This window comes from Alexandromys fortis, unplaced genomic scaffold (assembly GCF_014885135.2).
Source record: "Alexandromys fortis isolate MF-2015 unplaced genomic scaffold, M_Fortis_MF-2015_v1.1 scaffold_1, whole genome shotgun sequence".
NCBI classification, from domain to species: domain Eukaryota; kingdom Metazoa; phylum Chordata; class Mammalia; order Rodentia; family Cricetidae; genus Alexandromys; species Alexandromys fortis.
In genome coordinates, this window is record NW_026067927.1 from 1,649,399 (window position 1) to 1,669,729 (window position 20,331).

The 20,331-nt window shown below is 42.7% G+C and overlaps 1 long non-coding RNA gene across 1 annotated transcript; it reads right to left on the reverse strand.

Moving 5' to 3' along the window:
* Positions 1–1,803: 1,803 nt before the first annotated feature.
* LOC126502474 (uncharacterized) lies at positions 1,804–19,917 on the reverse strand. The gene is made up of 5 exons (XR_007591962.1): positions 19,357–19,917; positions 18,658–18,837; positions 18,413–18,531; positions 15,614–15,742; positions 1,804–2,288 (listed from the first exon to the last, which is right to left on the reverse strand). It is a non-coding gene; the product is annotated as an uncharacterized lncRNA (long non-coding RNA).
* Positions 19,918–20,331: the final 414 nt, after the last annotated feature.

Sequence of the window (20,331 nt, forward strand, 5' to 3'; positions counted from 1 at the left end):
AATTGACCCACCTCAACATTCATGGAATCTATCAACTGTTTGAACATGTGAAGGGATGAACCTACAGATCTGAAACAGCAGGATCTCCATGACACAGGACAACAACAGGGTATCCAAGAGGAGCCCCAATGAGAGTGAGAGTCCATTATCGACGGGCAGTGTAGCGGAAACCAGAGGCCTCGAACCAGACCAATGGCAATGAACATTTGCAAATAAAGATGCATGGACTAAAGGGTAAACTGTGTGGCCCAATGGGCCATATTACAATTTCTATGACAAGATTCTTCTTTTTGTTGGTTGTTTTGTTTGTTTTTGGTTTTGTTTTTCTTTTAAATTTGTTTTAGATTGGGGGTGGGGGGGTAGTTACAAGGGCAGAGGGCAGAGTCAAGGAGACCAGAGATGAGTGGGATCAGAATCATGATGTGAAATCCGCAAAGAATCAACAAAAAGTTAAAATAAAGTTAATAAAAGAATCAGTAGGCTGGGTACAAGTTTGTTGTCAACTGACCACCTGTGCACATAATCTTGTGAATGTGACTGCCCATTCTGTAGTAAGGGATTTGACAATAACCTCAAGGTTGGCTTCTAGGAAGAATTCTTAAAACAAGTCACCATCTGGAAACTCAGTAGCCTGGTTAGTTTTTTTTTTTTTTTTTTTTTTTTTTTTTTTTTGCCAGCTTGACACAGCTAGAGTCCTTTGAAAAGAGAGAACCTCGGTTGAGAAAATGTACCTACTAGATTTGCCTGGAGGTAAGCTTGGAACATTTTCTTGATTAATTATGGCTGTGGGAGGGCCCAACCCACTGTGGGCAGGGCCACCCCCAAGGCCTATGGTCCTGGGTGGTATAAGAAAGCAGGTTGAACAAGTTATAAGGAGCAAGCCAGTAAGCAGCATTCCTTCATATTTTCTGCGTCTATTTCTGCCTCCAAGTTCCTGCCCTGACTTCCTTCAGTGATGGACTTGAGATGTGGAAGTCTGATCTGAATAAACCCTTTCCGTTCCTCCCCAGTCATTCTTGGTCCTGGTGTTTTACCATGGAAACAAACCCTCAGACACTCAAGCAGGAAACACCTGTAGGAACACCTTGTAGGAAGCCAACTACATGACAATGGTTCACTTTTGAGAACTACAGAGATTAATGGTATTCATGACAGATAAAAAGACTTTGTCACTAAAGATGAATTCCCTATGCTGCCAGCAAGGGTATCAGCAATCTCCTTTTGGTATTCAAAACAAAGTTGATTGGAGCATTGATTAGAAGTAGTAGGATTTATTCTAGGTAACAGTTTAGAATGCAAATTACAGAAGATTAAGAGGATTCCAGAAGACTCCTGGCACCACACCCGCTGGCAAGGTGCACCTTGCAGGAGGTCAGTGCAAGCTGATGCTTGTGAGGTATCTTCCTGCTCAGTCTCCCTGGACTGCGTGGGTGGATTGACTGAAATTGCCCCAGCCTGTGCTTCACCTGGACAATTGATCTCTTTTGCACATCCAGCAGCCCTTCAGATCTTTCAGTCTTTGACCAAAAAGAGACATAGCAGCCTCCTCTTGACATCATCAGAAATCCAGAAGCTGGTAATGGAGTGTTACGGTCATAAAGAAGAACAAAACCATGCCACTGGCAGGACGATGGGCAGAACTGGAGGTCACTATGAAATAAGACAGACGCAGAAAGACGGATAACACATGGTTTTCTCAGAGTTTAGCTAAGATTTTAATAAAGAAGGCGGGAAGTTCTGGGAGAACTGTCTGGGGAGGCAGGGATAAGTGGGAGGGGGAAAGGAGATAATGGAAGACTAACATGATCTCAAAGTTTATAGCATGTTTGTAAGAAAATGTCACCATGAAGCCCATTATTTTGTTCAACTATAAATTTCATAAAAATCAATTGATTTACTGTGTTGTCAGAAAAACCTCCATTCTCTATTGGTCCAAACAGAGGCAAAGTTCAATGACATCTGCTCCACCCTCGTGAGAAAAGCATCTTCTTTCAGTGGGTGGGAATTAACATAGACTCCCCACGACCAGGCGATGAGCAGAGTGAGCAGCTTTGATAACTCAGTCTTACATGAGGTGTCATCATCAAGCCCCTCCCCTAAGGTTCAGGACTCTAAGGGAAGAGAAGGCAGAAAGGTTGTAAGAGTCAGACAGCATCATCCGGACACAACAGCACTGACACACATATAAACTAACAGAGATTGTGGCTGTGTGCACATGACCTGCATAGCTTCCAGCCAGACAGAGTCCCAGCACCGAGAAGAAGTGAATGCAGGATCCCACCCCTAACCTGAAAGGAAAGAGAAAGAGAAAATCAGTTTTCTCCAATGGCAATGTCACTGGCTATATCACGGTTGTGTTTGATGCAGCACTCTAGGGCAGGCCCCTTTCTCAGGAGAAGTTAGCCAACACAAACACCATAGATTTTGTATTTTGTTGTTGTTGGTGGTGGTGGTGGGTTATGTTTGTGTGTTTGTTTTGTTTGTCTGTTTGCTTTGATTATCTGGGTGTTTTTTTTTAATCTTCTTTGAGAGAAGAGAACGTCAAGTTGGGTACATGGGGAGGTGAGGTAAATCTGGGAGAAGCTGGGGGAGGGGAAAGAAAAGAAAATTATCTAAATACATTATATGAAAATGAATCTTAAAAAATAATTTTCAACCAGGCTGCCTTTTTAACTTCTGCATCTGGATAAGACATAAGTTTATGATACAATTTTTTTAAGAATCAAATATGCGTATAAGGACATTCAGTCACCAAAAGGATGCATTTGGTTGATCCAACAGGTCCCCAAGTTCACTGAGGCGAAATGCTGAACCCAGAGCAAGGACTTGGGCATAAGCCCCAAATTAGTCACAGGTGATACATAACTTTGACACAACGATTCCACTTTTTGGAATTTGCTCACTTCTCTATAAGTGGGGAGGGTGGCATTTTTTTTTTCAGGATCTTCACATATTTCTGTGACAATGAAAATAACAGCATGTGTGGAAGTGCTGAGAAAAGAGCCCTGCCAGGAAGATGAGGTCCTCAACTGATGTCTGCGAATCACTGAGCCCTGTGTCTCTAGAGCAGCCTATCAACAAGCTGACACCTGACAAATGAGAGCTAATTACTGTGTCATGTGGAGCCCATTGTTACTGCAGCCTTCATATTCCACTGACAGCGTATGTCCTGCGAGCCTATATCCTTGATAAAAGACATTTCTCAGAGAGGATTTCTAGCCCCTTTCCCATCTCTTTCCACATGCTCTGAAAAACAAATAAATGTCACTCAAGGATGGGTATAGTGGGACGCACAAAGTCCTAGAACTGGAAAGGCTGACGTGGGAAGAAGGGAAGTTCCAGGCCAGCCTAGGCTACCTAGAGAGTAGCTGTCTCAAAATGAAAACAAAAACAAATGTCTTTCAAAATTCCTAAATAAAAAAAGAAAAGATAAAGAAAGAAGATTATAAAGACCTCCCTTTTAGGTTGTCTTGTTTTTGTCAAGTGGTGTGAGTGTGTGTGTGTATGTGTCAGAGAGAGAAAGAGAGACGACCACAGCCTCAACCCTTGAACTCTCTAGGCAGTAATAATCATTTAATTATTTAATTATTAATATATGCTGATGTACTCCAGTTGGCCATAATACAAATTTTTGCCATTGGGCATTTTATTTAATCCCCATAAGAATACAAACTTATATTACTGCACCAAATTTAAGGGTTAGACAACTGACTCTTAGGGAGGTGAGACAACTTTCCTGAGGTTACACAGTGACTTGGTGATTGGCAGAGACGGTATGCCCTCTGACCTCAGCATTTATCACATCTTTCCTGAGACACTGTTCAATTATTACTGATTATTTTGTGTATAATCTGCCTTTGGGACAGATGTTCATAGTACACAGAGAATCATATCTTCGCCGATATGGATGTAGTCTGGTGGTTTGACATTGCGCCATTATGTCTGCACCGATCTGGATGCAGTCTGGTGGTTTACCATTGCACCATTGTGTCTGCACCAATATGTCTGCACCAATCTGGATGTAGTCTGGTGGTTTACCATTGCACCATCCTAAATGCTCCTGCTCCCTTCGGGGACTGTGCTGGGAATGAGATAATCTTCTGCTAGGGGTACAACCTAGCCCACAGTCACAGTGGTGTGGGGGCTTTCAGGGAACTACAGCTTCTTCCAGTGTTAGGCTGATGTACTTAGCATTCAGTCTATCCCTCAAACAGTAAAAAGTAACAACAATTTCCTTCTTGTGCACAAAAAGATTCACCAAAGATTCCCTTTCATTTTGCTCATTCATTCAATGAAAAGATAAATAGTAACTAGGGTTGCATCATCAGCCCTCTGTTTAATCACAGCTATCTCAGGAATAGTAGGGAGCCTCTACTGAGGATATTTGTTAATTTTCAGCTATCTACTTTGGGTGGAAAAGAACATAATCAGGACAAAAACTGTGCAAATGTGTGCATATGCTACCTCGCCGCCACCAAGAACTTCAGACATTTACAAAGACCTTTGAACTTAAGCCAGACTAGGCTCTGGGGAAGAGGACCTTACAAAGCATCACAGCCAAGACCTGGGGTGCAAAAACAGAAGTGGAGGGGGTAGGAAAGGCAGCAGAGGCAACCCCAAGGATGAGAGGAGGCTGTAGCAGTCTTCTCCAACTGTGCTTCCGCTTCAGGTGGTGTCTGCCCCTGCAGATCAGCCTGAGTGTCCTCCCCCAGAGAGCGGTACTGTTCTAGCTGCAACAGCTCTGGTTTTCAAGGCCTTCTCTGAGAAGAGTGGAGATTTTGTGACATAGATGGTGCTTCCATACTCTGCTGTACCCCACAACGAACAGCAGTTCTTGGTGTGTGCGCACAGTAATTGTGTATTTGTATTTCAACAGATGGCGCCCAGACGTGATGGGCTAAATCCACTTAAAAACCTGAGAAGGCTTAAAAATAAGGGAGAGAGAGTTTAACACAGATTTTTGATGTTTGTTGGTGGCGTGCTGAAAAGAGATTTCCTGGTTCAGCAACAGCAGCAGAAAAAACGCTGCATCAGTTTAAAGTGCACTTCCTGGGGCTGTGCTGCCTGCAGGAATTCTGGCTTTAAAGCATTTCAAGGCTTTTATGGGACTGGATGTTTGTGTTCCCGCTTGGGATCGGAGGAGAGTGCTCTGAGACCGTGCAGATGGCTCAGCGTTCCCTGCCTGCACCTGGGCAGATGGCGGATTCAGGCTTAGGCAGGCGGAAGAGCATGGCGGATTCCTGCCGCCATACAGAGACGCGTTTTCAGACTGCGCAGTGCTCTGCATGTCAGATTTGGCTGTAACTTGGATAAAAAGAGTTTCTGTGCTGTACACTCAGTCTCAGAATTAAACTGCTGATTGCGGCTCCAATGTGAACTGCTGTGTGCCTGGAACTGTGCTCAGCTCAGAAGCACCAAATGACTCTGAGGCAGGAGCAGCTGCTCCATGCTGAACTGTGCTGGTCTCAGGCAGGAACTACCGTAATTACCTTAAAACCATGCAGTTAAGGTTTAGACTGGGCAGGACACAGGCAGTACCGTATTACCTATACATGGTGCAACTTAAGTTTTTAAGAAATGCTTAACATTTTAAGAAATGCTCCTGGATAATAAAAAAAAAATTACAGATTCACAGTAAAACAGATTCAGACACCGTTGGATGAATGTACGTAGGCTTGGGGAAAAAAAGAGAATATAAAGAATAAAGTTAATGTCTTAAAAAGAAAAAGGGTAAAGTCTTTAAAGAGACAGAGTACAGAAGTACAGATAGTTATAGATTAAGAGAAATAAAGAAAAATAAGCCACGTAAAAATGAAAAATTCACAGAGAGTCTGGATTATGTACATTGTGTTTTCTTTAAAATTTTTGACTGTGAAGGAGCTAAGTACAGAGAGACATTTCATTATATGGGCTGCTAAGCTGAACCTGCACATATGTTCTAAAGGTATCTTGACTTCAGAATTTGGATCTAAGGTTATGATGCTTTGGAAAAGTCCTTCTTTTGTTTTCACAGAGGATGTGACCCTGTGGATTGCATCTATTCCGATTTGGTATGATAGACCACGCCCTCCTGAAAGGTTGCTGTGAACACCCTCAAAAAATTGCTTCGCTCAATTGCCAACTGAGATGAAACTAGCACACAGGTTATATCATGAACGACCTAATTAACGACGCCCCTATTCAGCAGGAAGCAGTTTGGAGAGAAAAAACTACGCCCATGTTCCCAAATATTGTTTATAAATGTTCTTTTACATTTAAAGGGGGATATGATATAGATATGAATAATTTGCATTGGTATGGATTTTAAGGTCAATTTTGTTATATGTATATGTATTTTTGATCTTGATTAAGGTATTGTGATTGTGTAGTTCATTTAAAAATGTAATGTATAATTAGGAAATATAGGTTGTTAATGGATAATCATCGCTAATAGTTAAGCTTGTAGTCATGTTAATTAGATTTTCTAGATATATAGAGATATATTTCAGTTAGATAGGCATTCTTCATATCTTTCAAAGACTGCAGAATATGGCATTTAAAATATTTTAATAACTTAGGACTTTTCATGACAAGGAGACACGTCTGCTCCTGGCAGCACCAGCTACTTCAAGAGGAAGATGGGCATCGAAGAGGATCCTTATGGAGTTGGATAGTCATTTGGGCAAGAAACTGCTCTTGCCTGGACTGTTGCATAAACTGGACACAGAGAACCCTCAGAGAGAGGACTGCTGAACTTGCCTAAAGGTGAGATGGTCTTTCGGGGTTCCTGATTCATGAAAGAGTCTGCGAGACATTCTGCAGGACACAGCAGAAAATGACTGAACTGTCTTTGAAATTTCCTGCTTCATGGAAATGTATCTGGATACCATGGGCCTGTAGGCCGAAGATGGATGCCCCAACGGTACCAAAGAACTTTGGGTGACTGTCCAGGCAGCGAGATGTCTCTGTCATTTCTAGAGTTTTCTTATTTCTTGTTTACTTAGGTAATATTATATCCTTCTGGAGTCTTTGATGGAGTTGAAGAATGAATAGTTATAGTTTTCCTTAGTTATGGTAAGAGATAAAATAGATATAAATATTGTAACTGTAATTCTTACTTGATAACTGTTTTGTTATATGTAATTTTACTATGCTAAAGTTAAAGCCTTTCTTTTTTGTTTAAACGGAAAAAGGGGAAATGATGTGGGAATGATTTCTTACTAATAAAGAAACTGCCTTGGCCCATTTTATTGGATAGAAAATTAGGTAGGCGGAGTATACAGAAGAGAATTCTGGGAGAAAGAAGGTTAGAGGAGGAGTCGCCATGATGCTCCCACTCCAGACAGATGCAGGTTAAGATCCTCTCTGGTAAGCCAGCTCATGGGCTACACAGAATATTAGAAATGGGTTAGAACAATATGTAAGAGCTAGCCAATAAGAAACTGGACCTAGCCAGGCCAGGCAGTGTTTGAAAGAATACAGTTTCCGTGTAATTATTTCTGGGTATAAACTAGCCATGCGGGCGGCCGGGTGCCGGGGACGCAGCCCTGCCGCCGCTCCTATTTCAACATATTTGCTTGATATCCTTGGAGGAGTGATGGCGGATGTGAGGCGAAGATCACCTGAATGCTATCATCTCATCTGTTGGCGTTGATTCAGACCCAGTGGTTGAGAGATGAGATTCTCGGATTCAATGACACGTTAGAAAGATCATACACTGTGATCCACCAAGTGGCTTCATCCCATGAGGAAGAAGAATGGTTCAGTATGCAGTAAGTACATAAATAGACTCAAGAGCAGAAATCACAAATACACTTCAATTATTAGTCTCAAAGATGGGAGGGGAAAGAACATTGATCCAAATCATCATGGCTGAATTAATTAAAGCAAACTTTTTTATTTATGTCCATAGGCTGCCTCCCCCTAAGGTGGGGTACCAGAGGTCAGCATTGGATGTGAGGGAAATAAAGCTCAGGGGTAGGGGGTTTTGGAAGTTAGGGGAGGGGGATAGGTGGGGTTACAGGAGCAGAACATGACATATGGTGGGAAGATAAAGTTATCACAACAAGGTAATCATAGGGCATCCACATAAAATTTTGAAACAAATATAGGGTTGCGAGATAGTTATAAAAAACTTTTTGAAGCACAGACATGATTACCATTCTTGGGACTATTTGTAGTTGAGGTTGTAGGTGGGTCATAGCCCAGTCCTTTAAGCATAGAGGTTCAATCATAAACAGGAATGAACTTAGTGTGTGTCTTTACTATAACAAGACTTTTAAGCTTAAGATGGAGGCAGGCTATATCTTTATGACAGACACTGAAAATGCCTTTCCCAAAGTTCAATTTATTTTTGTGATAAATGCCCTGAAAAAAACTAGGCATAGGAGGAACACTCTTCAACAGAATAAAGGCTGGGAGAGGTGGTCTCGTGCTCTATGACAGTATAATACCACCTAGAGCTGATGTTATACTAAGATGGAAAACTCAGTGTTTCTTCTAAAATTAGGTATGGAACACAGGAACCCACTCTCTCTGGCCTTCTTCCATATAGTGCTTCAAGTTTTAATCAGAAAGAAGCAAGACAAAGAAATCAAAGAAATGCAGACAGGAAAGAAAGAAGGCAGACGATTCCCGTGCACTGTACTTAAAACCTTGACACCACCACCCCAAGAACTTAACACCATGGTAGGTGGAGTTTGTTGTTGGACTGTGATCAACTCTGTTGCATCAACCACTTACCAAATACCCATAGGAAAGTCTTGTTTTAATTATAAAGGCTCAGCCAATAGCTCAGGCTTATTACTAACTAACTCTTACACTTTAAATATTTCTTATCTGCTCTCTGCCACAGGGCTCATGGCTTATTACATCATTTTCTACACTTCCTATTTTCTCTGCTTCCTCTGGTATCTTCTCTGACTCTGTCCCTCTTTTTTACCCATCCTTATTTGGTTGTCCCACCTCTACTTTCTGCCTAGCTACCAGCTAATCAGCTTTTTATTGACAATGAGAGAAACATATTTTCATGATGTACAGGATTATTCCACAGCACACCACCACCCAAAGCACTTAGACCTGACAAACACTTCCGGCAAAGGAGTGGGATACAAAGTCAACACACAAAACCCAGCCGCTTTTCTGTGTAACAATGAAGATCATGCTGAGAAAGAGATCAGGAAAAGAGTCCCATCTACAATGAGCCCCCCTCCCAAAAAAAAAAAAAAAAAGAAACTAACAAAAACCAACCTACCGACCTGTAAACTGTCCTACGATATGAGACTTCTACATTAAAATCCTTAAATATGGAAACAAGAAAGTAAAGAAGGCACTAGAAGAGCAAGAGCCCTCCAATGCTCATGGAACAGCAATCAGTGTCCTGAATGTGGCTATCTTACCAAAAGCAACTGCATATTACCAAAAGCAACCTGCAGGTTCTAAGCAATCCTCATCAAAATTCCACAGGTATTCCTCAAGGAATGAGAAGAAAAAAGTCTTAAAAATTACATAGAAGGATTGGAGAGATGGCTCAGAGGTTAAGAGTACTGGCTGCTCTTCCAGAGGTCCTGAGTTCAATTTCCAGCAACCACACAGTGGCTCACAGCCATCTATAATGAGATCTGGTTCCCTCTTCTGGTGTGTAGGGATGCAGGCAGAACACTATATATGTAATAAATAAATAAATCTGTTTTTTAAAAAATTACATAGAAGCAGAAAAGATCATGAAGAACCAAAGTGATCCTGAGCAAAAAGAACAGTGATGGAGGCATCCTGTCACCTGATGTTGGAGGAGGCCGCTTGCTCATCCTGGCTGCCCAGAACCGAAATAATCACACAGAAACTATATTAATTAAATTACTGCTTGGCCCATTAGCTCTAGCTACTTATTGGCTACTCTTACATATTAAATTAACCCATCTCCATTAATCTTATATTGCCACATGACTGTGGCTTACCGGGTATAGTTCCCAGCATCTGTCTCCGGTGGGCTACATGGCATCTCTCTCTGGCTCCACACTTCTTTCTTCCAGTATACAGCCTAGCTTTCTCTGCCTAGTCCGTTTTTCCCTGCCATAGGCTCAAAGTAGTTCTTTATTCATTAACCAATAAAGCAACACGTAGACAGAAGGACCTCCCACACCAACCTGACTTCAGATTATACTACAGAGCCATAGTAACAAAAACAGCACAGCATTGGCACAAACACAGACATACAGACCAACACAATTTAAAAAAAAAAAAAAAGACTTGAAAATAAGTCCACACTGCTTCAGTTACCTGCTTTTTGGCACAGATGACCAAAACACGTGTTGGAGAAATATGCACTTTAACAAACGATGCTTCCACGTGTGGAAGAATTAAGCTGGGCCCTTATCTCTCACTCTGTACCAGAGAAGATCAAATGGATCAAAGACCTTTAACATAAGATCTGAACATGGAAACTGCTATCAGAAAACAGAGGAAGCATTGGAGAGAATGTGCAAGGGCTTCCTAAGAAGGACCCAGCAGCTCTGCAAATCAAGTAGCAAGTGCTGACAAGTGGGATTCCTGAAAGAAAGAAGAGGCTGCATCACAGCAGGTGCTGAGTAAAGACAGACTCCAGTGTGGGAAAGTCCCTGGCAGCTAGGGCTGTGATGGGGCTTAGCATCTACACTGTGTGAGAAACTCAGAAAGTGAAACACCAAACCCCACATTCCCCTCCATCCATAAATGAGCACATGGACTGAATACACACAGTCATTACTCTATGAAAACTGTTGAACATCCTTAGCCATCAAGGAGATGCTAATCAAAACTTCCCTCTCACCCCAGAATCGCCATCATTAAGAAAACAATAGCAACTGTTGGTGGGAGTGGGGGAGGGGACAGGAAACCTTACACACACTCCAAGTGGGACTGCAAACTGGTCCAACCACTGTGAACATCAGTATGAAGGAATCTCATAAACCTAAAACAAGAACTACCATATGACTCAGATCTAGCACTCCTGGGAATATACCCAAAGGAGGCCAAACCAGCCAATTTCCGACACCCTGCTTACCCGTGTTTCCTGGGGCAGACTTACCACAGCCAAGTTAGGGGATCAGCCTAGAGGCCCAATAACAGATGAGTAGGGTAAGACATGTGGTTTCATTCAGCCAGAAAGAGGACCAAAACCATGCCATTTGCAGTAAAAATAGATGGAATTGAAGGTTCTTGTATTAAGCAAAATGCAAAATAAGCCAGACTCAGAAAGACAGATAATAGAAGTCTTTCCTCCTCTGCAGAAGCGAGATTTAAATAGATATAAAGATAGAGGTAGTCATAGACAGATGCACAGTATCTAGACAAATATGACATGGAAACATTCTCTTTGAGAAGAGAAGGGATTAGCAGAAGAGGAGGCCAGAAGAGAGTAACAGAGGATTAATATATTCGAAGTATATGACATATACAGCTGAAAACATTATTATGAAACCCATGCCTTGAAATTAAATGTGTTCTATAAATGTTCTTTTAAATACTGTCATGATTTTATTATGGATCGCTGTACAAATGACCTTTCTTTCTGCACCTTAGTTTATTCTTATCTGTAACAGGGAAGATGGATGGGTTTCTGTATGGGAAACAGGCTGCAGTAGTTAAATTAGTTACTACAAGGCTCGTTCTTACGGCGTGAGCGCATGCGCACTGCAGTGAACTCAACTGTTGCCACTCTTCTCCCCGCACAGGCAATTCCTTTAAGCGTGGAAATAAGGGAGCAGGAGGTTTCCTTCTTACCAATAAGCTTAGTTTAGAGGCATTCAGATTTGATGCCCAGATAAAGATGTCAGATTGTACACACCTGTGTGTCCCTTCACTCCAGTCTAAGACCATTAAAATGATAGTTTGTTGTTATTGTTGTTGTTTGTTTGTTTGTTTTTGGGCTGGGGGGGTGGTTTGATTTTGTTTTCTCAAGACAAGAGAGTTTCTCTTCGCAGCCCTCACTGTCCTGGAACTTGCTCTGGAGACCAGGCTGACCTTCCTTGAACTCAGAAACCCACCAGCCTCTGCCTCCCGAGTGTTGGGATTAAAGGCAGGCACCACCATGTCAGGCCGTTTTGTTTTGTTTTTATTGAGACATGTTCTCATACAGTCAGTGCTGGCCTCAAGATGTACTGTGTGTCTTAGACTCCCTTCAAATTTCTGAAACCCCTGTATCTACCTCCTGAGTGCTGGAATTATAGGCATGCAACACCAGGAAGAGCTGGTTTTGTTTGTTTGTTTGAGACAAAGTATAAAACTCAATGTCAAAACAGCCTTCCTGTCTCTGCCTCCTGTGTGTGTGTGTGTGTGTGTGTGTGTGTGTGTGTGTGCGCGCGCGCGCGCGCGCGCGTGCGCTGGGGAGGGGGGAATTGCAGGCATGCTCCACCAAGCCTGCTTTTCTATTTGTTTAATCACCAAAGTGATTTCTCACACTATCCTGGAGTTTGCTGGATGGGTGAGACTGGATGGGTGAGCTCCAGGGACCCGCCTGTCCCCACCTCCCCATCACTCGGATTGTAAGCGCTCACTATCACCATGCCTGACTTTTTGATTTCAGTTCTAGAGACCAAATTCGGGTCCTTGTGCTTGTACAGCTAAAACTTTACTGACTGAGCCGTCTCCCCAGCCCTGTGCTCCTTTAGTTTTAATTGCTCTGCACAATGTTTGCCTATTCGTGACATCTGTCAGGAGGAACAGGCGGCAGAGCGTGACCAGGAGGCAAGGCCTGGAAACCTGTGGCACTGCGGGAGACATGGAGGTAGAACAGGGCCAGAAGGGAAGGCCTGGGGATCTGTTGCTCCTCTGTAGGAGACAGAGCCAGATCATAGTATTTGAAAATCACTTGGATCAAATCAAATGGGTGGTATAGCCCAAAGTAGTGATTACAGTTCTTTTAAAAGATGTATACATGATAATCTAGTAGTAGAAATAACACTGACTCATACAAACTCAATTAGAAAGGGACAAAAAAGGTAGAAGTAGGAAAAGAAATGAAGAACGGGTAGGAAGGCACGCAGTGCAGACATACATCAGGGAAAAGGTGGCAGCTTTATTAAGATCAGCAGAGGCCTCAGACAAGAAGTATTGCCACTGATAAAGAGGGCTATTACATTGTGATAAAGGGCTCCGCTCTCCAAGAAGACAAAGCAATGAATGATTTTATGTCTATAAATTCAACATCTTATCGCAAGTGGATAAATTTATTGAAAAACACATCTTAACAAAAGTAGAAGAGAAAACAGAAGAAGTCAAAGGGCCCTTGTCTAATCTCAAAATGGAATTCATGATTTAAAATCTTTCAATAAGGAAAACCCCAAATTCAAATAGATTTATTGGCTAGTTCTACCAAAGAGTTGAGTTTTTTCTTTCTCTCTCTCTTTCTCTCTCTCTCCCTCCCTCTCTCTGTCCCTCCCTCCCTCCCTCTCTCCCACCCTCCCTCCCTCCCTCTGTGTGTGTGCTATATGTGGGTGTGTATAAGGTTCACAGTGCCCTTGTGTACATGGGAGGCAGAGATCTGCTCCCCTGCTCTATCACTTCCCACCATACTCCTTGAGAAGTTACCCTCCTGTCTCTGCCCCCACACAAATGCTGTGGTTTCAGGCGTGCATGATCACACCTAGGTTTTTACTAGGGTTCTGAGGATTTGAACTCAGATCCTCATGTTTGGGCAGCAAGCACCCTTACTCTCCAGTCCCTGTAATTCTACCAAAGCTCTAAGGAAAGACAAACTCACATCTTCTGAACACTAAGAAAACTGTTGTTTGAGGCCAATCTCACTCATGAACATCGACGCAAAAATCCTCAACAAAATACTGGCAAACCATATCCAAGAACACATTAGAAAAATTATCCATTATAAAAAAAAAAAAACACGAAAATTGTTGTTTGAGAGTAGAGCGTCCCTGCAAGCAGAGTCTGATTGTGGCGAACCAGGTGCAGCCACATGCTTGCAAGATTATCTGGAGGCCAGAGCAAGAAAGCAAGAGGATTGATGGCGAGTTCCATGCTGGCTGGGGCAACAAACACAAAAGGAGTCTGATAAGATATTGCAAAGAAAGAGAAAAATATAGACTAGCATCTCACGTGAATGAAGATGCAAAGCCCTGAATACAACCGAATTGAATTAGAAATCCAAGATACTAGTCTGTGCAAAGGATAAATATCACTAATTGGAACTTAAACTGTGATTGATTATTTGTGCATTATAAATGAAATAGTGACCAGGCAGTGGTGGAGCACGCCTTTAATCTTAGCACTCCAGAGGCAGAGGCAGGTGGATCTCTGTGAGTTCGAGACCAGTCTGCTCTATAGAGTGAGTTCCAGGACAGCTAGGGCAACACAGAGAAACCCTGTGTGTGTGTGTGTATATATATATGTGTGTGTGTGTATATATATATATATATATATATATATCAAAGCCCAAACAAACAAAAAGAAAAGCCAGGATGTATCAGAGTAAATTATTGAACAGGACCTTAAAAGCAATGCTAGTGGATGCCCATACCCACCTGGGTAACTGTCATTAATAATATAATAATTAATATTAATTAATAATAATTAATAACTGTCATTATGAACATTATTAACTTGTCCATGTGGTAACACCCAAATTCTGGGATGAGTTGGATGGGGCTGGGCTTTATGACACTGGGTACCCAGGAAGATTTTCACTGTAAATTAACAAGTTCACTGCAAAACATATATACTATGATTAGACTCTGAAAGCCTCCAGGCCCTCACCATGGGATTACATTTTTAGAAGCTTGGTCTTGAGTTTGTGGTTCTGCGGAGCATTTTGAGGTGGCGCCGGACTATTAGAAGCAGGCCACTAAGGCACCCACTATGCCCAGCCTTTCAGTGTTATACCAGCCCAGTTCACGTGAAGAGCCACCACTACTAGCTCCCACCATCGTAGTTTAGGCTGTCCTGCTGTCTCTTTTAATTTAACCCGTGTCTATTCATCTACGTTTTGCCTTGGGGCTTTTTACATTTCTTTCATTCTGTGTGTCCTACTTTCCTGCTTCTTCCGTGTCTGTCTTTCTGGTTCTGTTGTCTCTTTTTCTTTTTCTTTTTTTTCCTTGAGCCTAAATTCCTTCTCCTACTTATTCTCCCTGCCCAGAAGTCTTGCCTATATGGCCTCTTTCACTATTGAACTCTCAGCTTTTTATTAGACCAATCAAGTGCCTTAGGCAGGCCAGGTAAACCAGCAACACATTTTTACATAGTTAAACAAAAACTCTACAACATAAATAAATGCGACATATCTTTACCCAGTTAAACAAGTATTCTGAAACATAAACAAATGAAACACATCTTTGCTTAGTTAACAGATATTCCATAACAAACTTCTGTTTGCAGTGCTAGATGGTATTCTGAGTCTGTTGAGAGAAGTAAAGTAACTTTGTAAAACTCTCCTATAGATTTCTGTTAAAACCCCTGCATTCCTTTACCCATGCCATGCTTTCTGTGCTGTTCAATTAATACAGAGGCACAACAGATAGACACAGAACACACAAGCACCCGGGACAGACAGATCAGATGCACTCAGCAGACAGATTATAGATAGACCAGTAACTACAGACAGACAAAGGCATAGGGAGAGAAGGAGAGAATTCAAATTTGGCCTCACCCTTTGTCAAGCTGATGCAGGAGGAAATTGCTTTGTTGTTGTTCCTTATTGAGACATCAGAATATTTTGGTGCCCTCTGAGGTTGTCTTTAATGGATTAACTGATGCTCCAGGGTCCTCTTCTGGGCATCTGGAAAGCAGGGATTATAGAGGACTATCAGGCCTACTGGGCTTTTATGTGCATTCTAGAGGCCCAAGCTCCAGTCCTTGTGCCTTCCAGACAAGTGTTTTATCCACAGAGCCTTCTCCACAACCCTTGAGGTCTATTTCTAACAAAGGACTTGCCATCTAAACTATATAGGGCCTCTTACAATCAGTAATAGGTTGATTCAATAACCCTAAAATGAGGACGCCGGAATGACAGTCAACAATTGAGTTGACACATAGGCAGTAATATTCTGCTGTGATAGGCTGACCACAGCTTGGCAGTTAGAAGAAACAAACTTGGTGAATCTCAAAGGCTTTGTTGGTGATGAGGAGAGAGAGACACACACACAGCTTAATGCTGCCATCCTCAACAGCCTGAGAACTTCCGCCAGACTCTTAGCGACCTGAGTTCAGGCCCAATCAGGACTCATGCCTTCAAAACTGAAAAGAATTTCAGGACTAACCAGTCTAGAATTAGAGTTGCAGAGTTTGTTGAAGACATTTTTTTAATATGGATTTAAGCACAAAGAAAGACAGCCATATCCAGGTGGGTATGGGCTCTTCAAGGGAGAGTTGCAATTAATGGTCTTAATTTCAACCATGGATGCTTTTTTGATGACTCTTAAGTTGCATATTGAAAGATTGCCAAGGAACCCCTCCCTCTCCTCCTCTCCCTCTCTCCCCCTCTCCCCCTCTCTCCATGCCTTTGTGTAAGATGATACCAGTGGCTCCAGAAAGGCCTTGAGTGGAATTGCAATTCTACACAGTAAAACCAGAAGCCACTGGGGTTGCACAAGGGTGTCTAGTACATGTCCTTTCCCCACACATGGGGGGTTCTGGTGAGATTCCTAGGAAATTGTAGGTTTACAGTGGGGAAGGGAGAAAGGCCTTAAGCAGTTGGGAATGATTCTGGCATTGTTCCCCTGCTGGTGACAGGCTTCAACCAGATTCAAGGATCTGATTCCCAGTTTCCCTTCACGTGTTCTCAAGACTTCCCTTGCCTTTCTACCCCACCTCAACGTAACTTTGGGTAAAAGACAACAGACACACAAGAGTACCTCCTCTAGGTCTCTGCACATGGGGCTTGTCGGAAAGAGTAATATGATGTAAATGACCGGGCTGGGGGGGGGGGGGCTTACCTGGGAGAGGCACAACCCAAGTCCTCCGAAGGGTGACTAAAATGGTAGAGAGGATGGTGCCATGTGTCCCCACTGCCTGCTCCCATATGTATATGCCCAGACAGCCTGCATTAAGTAGGCACAGTAACTAATGAGCAAGTATTCACAATAACAAAACAGAGGAACTGTGATAGCGTACTGTAATGACAGCCATTGTGTATTTCTAGAAAATTTAGCATCTTCAGACTATGCGTGACTGCCGGTGCCACAACAATGAAGAGGGAAGTTCTGCTGTGTTAAAACTCCCGGAGCTGCACACGCAAAACCTACGCAACCCTGTTCTATGTAAATTACGCTTTTGCTTTATTTTTTGAAAGAGTCAAAACATCTCGGTTGTAACAGAAAGAAGCAGATTATAATAACATGACCCAATTTCATCACCTTCAAAATAGTCGAAGTGATACTCCTTCCCCATGGTGGGTACTCAGACATGCACATGCAGACACACATACACACACATACATACACATGCACGCACGCATACATGCACACACACATCAAGAGGATCAGGAGGGAAATTGTGGAGGGTTTATTTTTCTTCATAAACTCAGAATTATTGAACACTTTAAAACCTATGCCTATATAACTGATAATAATAAAGACTGGAGAAATGGGGCGTGGGGCGTGTATGGGGGGGTGTCAGCTATAGTGTTGTGAGCTCCACCAGAGAAGCAATGGCTTTCATTTCCAAGAGGAAGTTACTGGTGGTGAGTGAGCAGCAGACCTCAGCCTGGGACTGTCCCCTTGCTGTGTTCTTGTCACAGCGGCACTCCTACCAGTCAGGCATAGAGGACAATGTGAGAAAATCCTGGAAAAGCAGGCATTCCGTAAGACAGGAGTGGAATTGTGACAGCAATGGCCTGTGTGCCCTAATTACAGAAGTCACACTTCCACTCACCCCCCCACCCCACCCCCGCTACAGATGCAAAACCAAATTCCACGTTGTCTAATTAACCAACACACAGACACACACACACACACACACACACACACACACACACGAAACTTTCCAGGAGAGGTAGGTGTGACTCAGCACAATCAAGGAGACCCCCCCTCCCCGCCCTTGCCAGTCCCCCCTCCCCCCAAGCTGTGCCGCCCTGCCAAGGGCTCCCAGGCACGCCATTTTGTTTTCACACATCTCTCCTTTCAGGGCTGGCTTGTAGTATTTACAGAGAAGCCAGCCCGGTAAACAGTTTCACACAATGAGGTGCGAGAGTTGATAGGGTCCTATTCAGCCCTGAACTCCCCTGATGAGCTGCCAAAAGTTGTTATGAATGGCCGGGCTGACAGGGTGATGGCTGATAGAGGAAAAACAAACAGCTCGGGCAATTCATGAAAACACCCAGCGCCAAGACAGATCCGGTGGCGAGTGACAGTTGAGATAATGGAATTCTGGAAGCATCTCTTAAGGGGTCCTCTCCACACAGTCATTCTGCTAATAGATTCCCCTTAATGTATCAGGAGCTTCAACTTACTTCTACCGAAATTATTTATGGTGATGTCTGGTGGGAAGAGCGGGCTCTGGACTTCTGTGCTGTGGCCAGTTCTCACTTTTTCCAGAGCAGCCAGAATCTTAGGAGATGGAGACCGCTGCCTGCCATTTAAAGAAATAAAATATCCTATTTGCAGTTTGATTACCAGATACATCTCTGAGGCATTCATCTCTCGTTTATAAACCATTTGCCGCAGACCTTTGATTAGAAAATAAATATTGGCTTACACACTCAACTGCTAATATTTAAAAAAGAGAACAGTCTTAAATGTGGTTGATGTCAATTTTCAAATTGCAGCCCATTTTGTGTTCATTTCCTTAAATCAGGCGTGGCGAAGCAAGAAAGTATCAATTTGTTGATGCTTTGCTTTTGTGCCCGATGGTTTTTCATGAAACGCATTGTGGTTTCTGTGAAAAAAAACAAAAAAAAAAAACAAAAAAAAAACAGACCATTTCTTGGTGTTTTGGGAAGCAGAAAAATAAAGACGTATATTGGACTGCATATACACGTATTTAAATCCTATCAGGTGAACCAAGAGAGGGGGAAGGGAGGAAAGAGAAGGAAGCAGGGGACAGCAAGCCTGGGGGCAATGGTCAAGGGGTGTTGTGTGTGTGTGTGTATAAGAGAGAGTGTATATGAGAGAGAGTGAATGTGTGTAAGTGTGTGAGAGTGTGTGTGAGTGTGTGTATAAGAGAGAGTATGTGTAAGAGAGACTCAGTGCGTATGTGAGAGTGAGTGTGTGAGAGAGTGTGTGTATAAGTCAGTGGATATGAGTGTGAGTGTGTGCGTGTGTGCGTGTGTACCTATGTGTACCTTGCCGTGTGTGTGTGTGTGTGTGTGTGTGTGTGTTGAAGGGCTGAGGCCAAACAGTTGTCGAAACATGCAGAACCTGGATCCTATCAGCTGCCACCCAAATCAAAACCCACATTTTAACGGGAACCCGGGTGATTGACACACACATCCAGCCTTTGAGAAGCTCCATAATTGACGTGGCTGCTTCTCTTCCAGTGTTTACGGTTGACAGTTGTGAAAGCTTGCAGCTTATCACGGTCCCTGTTTCACAAAGAGTTTGAAACGGTGTCACAAGTTAGTATTTCAAGCTTTTGCAAAGTCAATTATAATAAGTCTTCATTCAATCTTTTTAAAATAATTTTCTTCTCTTTCTCTTAAGGTGTCTTGAGCTTTCTGGGCCTCCTGGGAAGGTCCTCCTCTTCCTCGGCCAATTCCCTTTTACCCTGATCACCACATTCATCAACCCGTGGCACAATGCTAGGCCCCATGTCATCCTGGCATTTAAAACACAGAGCAGGTAATAATGATATGGTTTCCATAACAACCACAAAGACACTACGAAGTCCTGTCTTGACTATAGAATCAATTACTTAATTGTATGGAATTTTATTTGGTTTTGAGACAGGGACTCTTTACAGAGGCCTGGCTGACTTTGAACTCACAATCCTCTAGCCTATGTCCCTTGTGGGCTGGGACTTGTGGACTGCACCCCCACACTTCAGCTCAGGATCAACTATTTAACTATTACGTTGTGCAACTGAGTATCTTAAAGGAGAGCTCAAAGCCTCCTCGGAAGGCAGACAGCCAGGGAACCCTCACGCATGCACGGGGTGCAGTCAGAATCTACCATGAGAGACAGTGGCTTTAGACTTTGTGTTCGTTAATTTCTACAGAGTCTTTCTTAAACTTGAAGGAATCTGGAGATCTAATCCAGCTATCAACCAGTTTCTTAGGGACTGTCAAATTTAACCACATCTAAATTTCAAAGTTTATGGCCTAAAGCCAAAAGTTATCAGGGAAAACATCTGCGATTTATAGTTATTAGAAGGATCTGTCGCCTTACCTGAAAAGGGGTTGCTTGTTTGAGTGTGATTTTTTTTTATTGCATA